Raw genomic sequence first — 10341 nt, forward strand, 5'->3', positions numbered from 1 at the left:
ATCGAATTCAGCACGTGAGATGTCGGGAATTTCTGGTTATTCCAAACAAAATACAGTGGAAAAATCCTCTGTTTCCACTGTTCAGAATTTTCTGATAAATTCCGAAACAACAAAAATATGAACAGAGAGCAATACTCTGTTTTCTGATAATTCAAAAACACAAGAACAGAGCATAAAATAATACTCTATTTTGCCTCAGGATCAAAAACTGATCAAAATAATACTTTGTCTTTGACACAGAAAAATACTCTGTTTTTAACTCAGAAAAACAGAAAAATTCGTTCTCTGGAAACGGTGTTGCAGCAACACAGTTTTTTTTAGTTGTTGTTCGTAGTGTTGCAGCAACGCTGTTCGTGGTGTTGCAGCAACGTGAATTTTTTTCAGTTGTTGTTCGTGGTGTTGCAGCAACGGGGATTTTTGACGTCAAGTATTTTTCGACTTACGAGAAATTTTTTGACAAAATAACTTTTGGTGAAACAGCAACACACAGAAAGAAATTTCTATTTATGAAAATAAACTAACTGATAAAATAAGTCTTCCTCACGTAGAGGGATCTTCACAAAAGATTATGCTTAAGAGCATCTTCCTCTTGACAGAGGGATTACAACAGGAACGCTTCAGTTCCAGAAAACAACTATCTCAGAAAATTTCAGCACTGCTGTGCAATACAAAAAAAACTCTCTTGATCTACACTGCTGTGTGCTCCCCTTTGCTCTCTATCTCTCTATGTCTGTTGTTTTTACTTCTGTTTCTGTTTCTATTTATAGTGCGGGAAAGGGTCTTCACCGCTTTAACTTGCTGATAAAGTTTCTGCTGCTCATGATGAACAGATCTGATCTTTTGATGTATTTTTGAGTCGGTTGTGCTGAAATCTATGGCAGATAAATGTTGTGTCGGCTCGAGGCTGGTTCTTTTTCTGTTTCAGCTGTTCTGCTCATTAATACGCTTGCTGAAAAGTAACGGTGTGGCGCTGGATCTGATCTTCTTTCTTCTGGAAACACTAAAATAATTAAAGAGTGAAAAGATGGCGGTGACATAAAAGATCGGGAGAAAAAATGTGGGGCGCCGGATCACGACAAATGAATAAAGTAAAATAGGTGCTGCTGCTGCACAGCAGTTGGAATTAATATTCCAACACTCCCCTTTTAATTTCAACTGCTGAGTTATCAGCCATACCCAGAAGTTTCCTTAAAAACTCAAAACTTTTCTGATCCAATGGCTTTGTCAGAATATCTGCAACCTGTTCCTGAGTCCTGCAATTTTGTAAGATGATTTCTCCATTGTTCACCAATTCTCTAATGTAGTGAAACTTTGTGTCTATGTGTTTTGTTCTCTTGTGGAATACAGAGTTCTTGGATAATGCAATAGCTGAGCTATTGTCACAAAAAATAATTGTTGCTGTTGCCTGCTCCTGGCATAGACTTCTTAACATTCTCCTCATCCAAACCGCTTGACATGCTGCTGCTGTAGCTGCCACATACTCTGCTTCTGCTATAGACAATGCCACAATTGGCTGTTTCTTGGAAGCCCATGAAATGGCTCCTGAACCTATGTGAAAAATGTAACCAGATATGCTTTTCCGGTCATCTACACTTCCAGCCCAATCACTATCTGTATATCCAACTAAATCTGAACATTCTGAAACAGTATAAAATATGCCATATCCTTTTGTACCTCTAACATACCTCAGAATTCTCTTTGCTGCCTGCCAATGTGTTTCTTTTGGCTTCTCCATGAATCTGGAAATTAAACTAACAGCATGCATTATGTCTGGCCTAGTTGCAGTCAAATACATGAGGCTGCCAACTATGCTCTTGTACACACTAGGGTCAAAATCTTTGCTGCTGTCCTCTTTGCTGAGTTTTAATCCCATTACTGTGGGAGTGATTGCTGCCTTGCTGTCCTGCATGTTAAATCTGCTCAACACTTCATTTACATATTTTGCCTGTGAAATAAAAATTCCATTTTTATTTTGATCTACTTCTATTCCTAAGAAGTATCTCAGCAAACCCATGTCAGTCATCTCAAATTCTTCTTTCATGACTGATTTGAAATTTTCAATGAGGTAGTCATCATTACCTGTAAAAATCACATCATCAACATATAACACAACAATTAAAATTTTACAGTCTTTTTCTTTGATGTAAACAGTGGGTTCTCCCTCACACTTCTCAAATCCGTTCTCCAGTAGATAGGAGTCTATCCTACTGTACCACGTTCTTGGTGCTTGCTTCAGCCCATAAAGAGCTTTCTTCAATCTGCAGACTTTGTGCTCTTGGCCTTTCTTCTCATAGCCTAGAGGTTGCTCGATGTAAACCTCTTCCATTAATACTCCATTCAAGAATGCTGACTTCATGTCCATTTGGTAAACTTTCCATTTGTGTTGTGCTGCTATGGACAGCACTGCTCTTACTGTTTCCATTCTTGCAACTGGTGCAAAAGTCTCCTCATAATCTCTCCCATATTGCTGCTTGTATCCCTTGACAACAAGTCTTGCCTTATGCCTTTCTATCTTGCCTTCAGCATTACTCTTGGTCTTGTAGACCCATTTAACTCCAATGACTTCTTTACCTTTTGGTAGATCAACTAAATCCCATGTCTTATTTCTTTCTATGGCATTCATCTCCTCATCCATAGCTTCTATCCATTTCTTATCTTTAATTGCATCTTCGAAATGAACAGGGTCATCAACGTGACAATACAAGGCAAACAAAGAATTCATTCCTTCATCATAAATATCACTTAAATTTCTGAATTTCTTACCTCTTTCATTCGGTGTGCAAGTGCTTGTAGATGCACTTGAATTTCCTCCTTGTGGTGTGCTTGGAGAAGCACTCTCATTTCTCCTCAAGGGTGTCACTTGCTGTTCTGTTGTTGGCGCTGTTGTTTGGGGATGTGTTTCAGCCAACTCCTCATCATCATCATCATGAGACAAACAGTTTTTAACATTAACTGTTTTCTCTATGCTTCCATCCCAAGCTTCCTCTTCAATAAATTGAACATCTCTGCTCACAAAAAACTTCTTGGTGGATGGGATATATAACCTGTAAGCTTTGGATTCTTCACTGTATCCAATGATAATACATTTCTCCCCTTTGCTGTCCAATTTCTTCCTTAGCTGATCTGGAATGTGTGCATAAGCCACACAACCAAAAACTTTCATGTGGGTGACTCCTTGCTTTCTCCTACTCCATGCTTCTTCTGGCACTTTGTTCATCACTGCTTTTGTAGGACATCTATTCAAAATATATACTGCACAGTGTACAGCTTCAGCCCAATAATCATTTGGCAAATGCTTTGCCTTCAACATGCTTCTTGCCATATCCATGATTGTTCTGTTTTTTCTTTCAGCAACTCCATTTTGCTGCGGGGTGTACCTTGCTGTAAATTGCTTATGAATCCCATTTTCTCTGCAAAAACGTAAAAATTCTTTGGAGATATACTCACCTCCTCTGTCAGTTCTCAAAACCTTGATACGCAACCCACTTTGATTTTCTACAAGTGCTTTGAAATTTTGGAATTTTTCAAACACTTCACTCTTATTCTTCAGAAAATAAACCCAAGTCTTTCTGGTAAAGTCATCAATAAATGTTAGAAAATATTGGCTGCCTGCAAGTGATGGAGCTTGCATCGGTCCACATAAATCTGAGTGGACAATTTCTAAAGGTGCTTTTGCCCTTATGCTTTTCCCAGTTGGAAAACTTTCTCTGTGTTGTTTTCCCAATATACAACCTTCACAAAGGCTGTCTGGCTTTTCTATCAATGGTAATCCTCTTACCATTCCTTTTCTACTCAACAAATTAAGACCTCCAAAGTTGAGATGTCCAAACCTCAAATGCCACAACCAATTTTCATCCTTTGGTACACTTTGGAGAGCCTCTTGTGTTACTGCTGCAATTACTTCTTTATTTTTCAGATCTGCCCTTATTCTGAGAGGGAACATCCTGTTCCTTGTCATCTTCACTTCAGCAATACAATGTTTGCTGGGTAATCTGTCCATGATGGTGCATACATCATTCTCAAAGAAAACATTGTAACCCTTCTGAACAAGTTGTCCAATACTTAAGAGATTACACTTCATTCCAGGAACATAATAGACATCTGCTATGGTTTTCTTTTCACCTTTCTTTGTAAATATTTTAACTTCTCATTTTCCCATAACAGAAATTTTACTATCAGTCCCAAGTGTGACTTGTGACTGCACACTCTGATCTAAAGCAGAAAATAGGGCTATGTTTCCTGTCATATGGTTGCTGCAACCGGAATCTAGAAACCATATATCTTCACTGTTTGTTTCAGCCATATTACAAACTAACAACACATTATCTTGACTGATATTTTCTCTAGTGATATTTGCACTAGATCTATTACTCATATCATGCTGCTTTTTCCTACATTCATTTGCATAGTGCCCATATTTTTTACAATAATAACATTGGACATTGGATTTTTCATACCTTTGTCCTTGAGCATGATGTTGTCCACTCTGCTGACTGCTGCCATGGCCTTGGTTCTGATTTGGATTGCTGCCTCTTCCTTGAACGTTTGCTGGACTGTTTCTTCCGCCTCTGTATTGGCTTCTGCCTCTTCCTCTCTTGTTTCCTCTGCCTTGACCTCTTCCTCTTCCAAATGACATCTGGGTCTTGAAGGCTTGCTCTAGAGATGAGTTTTCATTTCTACTCAACCTCTGCTCATGAGTTATCAGTGATGCATGAAGTTCATCAACTGAAAAATTTGAGAGATCCTTTGTCTCTTCTATGGTGGTGAAAATCACATCAAACTTTGAGGGTAGGCACCTCAATAGTTTCTCCACAATCCTCCTTTCTTCAAGAATTTCTCCATGAGACCTTATCTGTGTGACCAAACCAATTGCTTGTGTGAAGAATGAGTCAATATTGTCTGACTCCTTCATACGCAGGTTCTCAAAATCCTTCCTCAGCAACTGTAGTTTTGCTGTCTTCACTTTCTCCATGCCTTGATAGGCTATCTTGAGAGTTTGCCATGCTTCTATGGATGTATTGGCTGCTGCTATCCTCGGAAACACACTCTCATGCACTGCTTGATATAAGAATACAAGGGCTTTTGAGTCCTTCTTCTTATTGCTCTTCAACAACTCTTTCTCTGCCTGAGTTAATCCAATAAACTCTTCTTCATTTGCTGGCTCTTCAAATCCATATTCAACAAGTTCCCATAAATCATGTGAGGCAAACACGACTTTCATGGTTATTGCCCAGTAGTCATAATTTTTCCCATTGAACTGTGGGAGCTGGGTATTAAACATACCCATGCTGGTGCTGACCATTCTTGTAATACTTGACTGTAAAAAAATCACTTAATTGTCTTCAGCAGCTACAAAAAAAACTAATCTGAAAAATACCTTGACAGCGTTTTCGCTCTGCTGGATAATTTGTTGCAGTAACAAATCTTCTTTCAGCTTCTTTGATGTCTTCAAAGAGCCTGGACAAGCTCTGATACCATGTCGGGAATTTCTGGTTATTCCAAACAAAATACAGTGGAAAAATCCTCTGTTTCCACTGTTCAGAATTTTCTGATAAATTCCGAAACAACAAAAATATGAACAGAGAGCAATACTCTGTTTTCTGATAAAAAACACAAGAACAGAGCATAAAATAATACTCTATTTTGCCTCATGATCAAAAACTGATCAAAATAATACTTTGTCTTTGACACAGAAAAATACTCTGTTTTTAACTCAGAAAAACAGAAAAATTCGTTCTCTGGAAACGGTGTTGCAGCAACACAGTTTTTTTTAGTTGCTGTTCGTAGTGTTGCAGCAACGTGAATTTTTTTCAGTTGCTGTTCGTGGTGTTGCAGCAACGGGGATTTTTGACGTCAAGTATTTTTCGACTTACGAGAATTTTTTTGACAAAATAACTTTTGGTGAAACAGCAACACACAGAAAGAAATTTCTATTTATCAACATAAACTAACTGATAAAATAAGTCTTCCTCACGTAGAGGGATCTTCACAAAAGATTATGCTTAAGAGCATCTTCCTCTTGATAGAGGGATTACAACAGGAACGCTTCAGTTCCAGAAAACAACTATCTCAGAAAATTTTCAGCACTGCTGTGCAATACAAAAAAAACTCTCTTGATCTACACTGCTGTGTGCTCCCCTTTGCTCTCTATCTCTCTATGTCTGTTGTTTTTACTTCTGTTTCTGTTTCTATTTATAGTGCGGGAAAGGGTCTTCACCGCTTTAACTTGCTGATAAAGTTTCTGCTGCTCATGATGAACAGATCTGATCTTTTGCTGTATTTTTGAGTCGGTTGTGCTGAAATCTATGGCAGATAAATGCTGTGTCGGCTCGAGGCTGGTTCTTTTTCTGTTTCAGCTGTTCTGCTCATTAATACGCTTGCTGAAAAGTAACGGTGTGGCGCTAGATCTGATCTTATTCCTTCTGGAAACACAAAAATAATTAAAGAGTGAAAAGATGGCGGTGACATAAAAGATCGGGAGAAAAAATGTGGGACGCCGGATCACGACAAATGAATAAAGTAGAATAGCTGCTGCTGCTGCACAGCAGTTGGAATTAATATTACAACATGAGATGCCCTTTTCGTCAATAAGTAAATGCCGTGCGTTCTGCAATTCGTTAATAACTACATGGGGTGATAATTTGTATTTGAATTCCCTGTGCTTTATAATAATGATGACTGCTATATTGCGTTAATTCAAATTTTATTGTTCTTCTTTATACTGTGGGTCGATTTCGATTCGATTCCTTAGCATCCTTATGGGCATCCTTATTACGATTTCGAATCGTTAGCATATCCCTTAGCAAATTCCAGATTATTCTTAAATTTTACAATTGACCTATGTTTAGTTCACCAAATTGAAATACTTAAAATTTCCATTTTAGTTAAATTGACCAACCAAATTGAAATACTTAAAATTTCCATTTTAGTTAAATTGACCAAAACTGAGACTGAGATGCATGTCAGGAACCGAATATGGAGAACACGTCACTGCAGACGACCTGATGATTCCTCCGCCGGGCTACCCCTCATCCACCATCTCATGGCGGCGGTTTGAAGCGCAGTTTACGCTCAAGATATTTCACATGAGAGACGACACCGATGGTTTGAGAGGTATAGATCGGATAGTCGCATGTATCAATGGCTGTCAGGCTATTGCAGTAAAATCGTGCTACGAGTTTGAAGGGAAGTTCATCGACTATTTCCAGCGGGTCACCGGGAAACCGGTCATTCCCGTAGGTACGCTTCTGCGATCAAATGCCGGGCCTCTGGACTCTGAGTGCTTGAAATGGCTTGGAAGGAAGGCCGCTTCTTCCGTTGTGTATGCTTCCTTCGGCACCGAATGTTTTCTTTCGAGTGAAGAGATTCGAGAGGTGGCTATGGGATTGGAAGCGAGTGGGCATCCATTTATTTTAGTATTGCATTTTGCCCGCGGCCATGCCGACGACTCGACTTCATTGCCCGAGAATTTTGGAGAACGGATTGGGGACAGAGGGTTGGTATTGACTGACTGGGCGCCACAGAAAGAGATTTTATCACATTCTTCAACCGGGGCTTTTCTGACGCATTGTGGTTGGAGCTCTGTCATGGAGGGAATGAGCGTGGGATTGCCTCTCATCGCTCTGCCGATGCAATGGGATCAGGGGTTGAATGCCAAATTGATTGTCACTGAATTGAAAGTGGGTGTGGAGGTCGCTAGAGGGGCCAACGGCGGAGCCAGCAGGGAGGACATTTGCAGAAGTGTGAGGGCAGTAATGGCACCGGAAGAGGGGAAGGAGGTAAGGCAGAGGGCATGGCAGATGGGAGATGTGTTCAGAAAGATGATATTGAATAGGGAAAGTTGTAAGGGATCTGAAGAGCGATATGTAGATAAATTCGCTCAGCAGCTTCTTGCAACGAGCAACGAACGGACATGGTTGCCATTGAATGGAATCCAGGAGCAGTTATGTGTGTACTCTTTTTTAATAACTATATTCAGGAGCCGATATGCATGTACTCTTTTTTTAATAACTATAACTGGGGATAATTTTTGTTTGAAATTCCTGCGTTTGATTGCTATATCGCGCTAAATCGAATTTTGTTGGATTTTTTTTCGTGCTATCGGCTGATTTGGAATTTGAATTACTAATTTAATATTTTGTAAGTGAGTTGTGTGTAAGGAATCTGGATAACTAGGCGGTGGCAATTTGCCTAAAAATGATTCACTGGTTTTGAAAAAATTGATTGATTGATTTTAAATAAATGATAATCAGATATACTGATAAAAAAACAAGAGACACTCCACCAACCTAACCCAAAAAAATTGTAAAATAATACTAATTATGCATACGTATTCGTTTTATTTATATTTTTCGTGCGATCCCTGCAATCCGTCGACGACCATCCATGGCAGTTCCACCAGCTGGACCTCCCCCACCCAGATGTGATTTGCCCAAAAGAAGGGTCACTGGTGGCTTCATCTTCAGCGAAGTTGTCAGAAAATGAGATTTTTATTTGTCGGTTGGATGGCAACATCTACATGCCTGCCATAGATGCCTTATGGACTTCGATAAAATAATCCAATTTCTAGAACATATATATAAATAGAAACTTTTAAAAGGCTTTTTAGACCACTCAAATTATATAGATTTCTTAAGTCAAAATTGTAATTTCAAAAATCTCCACCAAATGATAATCAAAATTGACTCAAAAAATACACATATAAAAGGGTTTAATAATTTTATAGAAGAAAAAGTATTTTTTTCATGATAATCTAGTTTACAATTTCAAGCAACAATTTCAAGTAAGATTGTGATTTTGTATTATTTAAAATACAGTTTTGGATGCATAAACAAATTCAGCAAAGGCACTTAAATTCTACAAATCAAACAACTTAAACTCAAAATTTGAAAAATATACGTTGGATTTTGATTAAAATTAATCATAAAAAATGCTCTAAGAAGGCCATTTGGTCTATAAATTCAATTATGCCATTAAAAAACCAAAACATAAAAAATTTAAATTACTACAAATTAAAATATTACTTTTCACTTTTAGCCCACTTTTTAAATGTAAATAAAATTCTAATAATAGTATATTATTTTTAAACATTTCAAAAATCAATTTAATAAAATAGATTATAATTAAATTTATAAATTAAAATCATTATTTTAAATATTTTAGTCCAAACAAACATTAAAGTTATATAAATTATTTATACATTATTTAAAATTGTTAATAATAAACTATTCTTGTGGTAAATTATATATTGATCAAATTGTCAAATTATTTAAAGTTCATGTTAAAAAAAAATAAAGTCCAAAACTTCCTTACAATTATAAACACTAAGAAGGATGCATGATACTCCATCATTGTCATTGTTAAGAAAACCATACAAACATTTTAGGACATAATGAGGCTAGGTAGTTTGATATACTTGAGCATATTTAGAGATATTTTTTCCATTTATGGACTAGAGTTGCTCCATCCTCTTTTGGAGCAACACGTTGGTTTTGAGTGGGGAAGTTACATCACTTGCTTTCCCAGTTCATTTTCCTCACTCTCCTTTATTTGTGGTTGTCTCAGTGGCTTCATTTTCTACACTTGATATGGGAGAGTCAAGTCTAGTCTTTCATAAAACCTCCTTGGCAATTACTAGAGCGATTTTCTACACTTAATATAAGAGAGTGAAGTCTAGTGTTTTGTAGAGCCTCCTTAGCAATTACTAGAGCTGGTTGCTTAGTTCATTTTTCAGTTGAGTTGTCTTTTAGGTAGTGCTTCACACTATCAAGTAGATTTTTGGGCGGAACTTTAATAATCCCTTCACTCTCCCTCTCAATTAGAAGGCTAAATTAAAACCTTTAAGTAGGCTCTCCATCTACTTTGGTTTGCTCGAGAAGGTATGAACCTGTCTTGGTTGCCAATTGGTATGTTTTCTGAAAGAAGTATTTGAAGGTATTATCTAAAAATAGAACATGTTTCCTCCCTTTCCCAAAACTTATAAACCATATATTTTGCGCTTATTATTTGGGTTGTTTTAATATTTTTTTCTTTGGAGATTAAACAGTGTATCAAATATCTTGAATCTGGAATGTTATCTTGTAATCTTGATTGAAGATTGACAAATTTTATGTATTTTAATTTACTCGGAACTTTAGCTGGTTTATAACACTAATCTTTTCAAATATAAACGATATCCTTCATTCGAATTATCACATCAATCAATGACCTTGGCCTTGCTTTCCCTCACATCACTAATCTTTTCAAATATAAACGATGTCTTTCATTCAAATCATCACATCAATAAATGGCCTTGGCCTTGCTTTCCCTCACATCACTAATATTTTCAAATATAAACTATAT

General features: G+C 37.3%; 1 pseudogene; it reads left to right on the forward strand.

Moving 5' to 3' along the window:
* The first annotated feature begins 6959 nt into the window (after positions 1 to 6959).
* LOC149138263 (cyanidin-3-O-glucoside 2-O-glucuronosyltransferase-like) lies at positions 6960 to 7926 on the forward strand (annotated as a pseudogene).
* The last annotated feature ends 2415 nt before the right edge of the window (positions 7927 to 10341 follow it).

Source organism: Pinus tabuliformis, chromosome X (assembly GCF_031772625.1).
Source record: "Pinus tabuliformis cultivar Carrire ecotype Pingquan chromosome X, CPIR1, whole genome shotgun sequence".
NCBI classification, from domain to species: Eukaryota; Viridiplantae; Streptophyta; class Pinopsida; order Pinales; family Pinaceae; genus Pinus; species Pinus tabuliformis.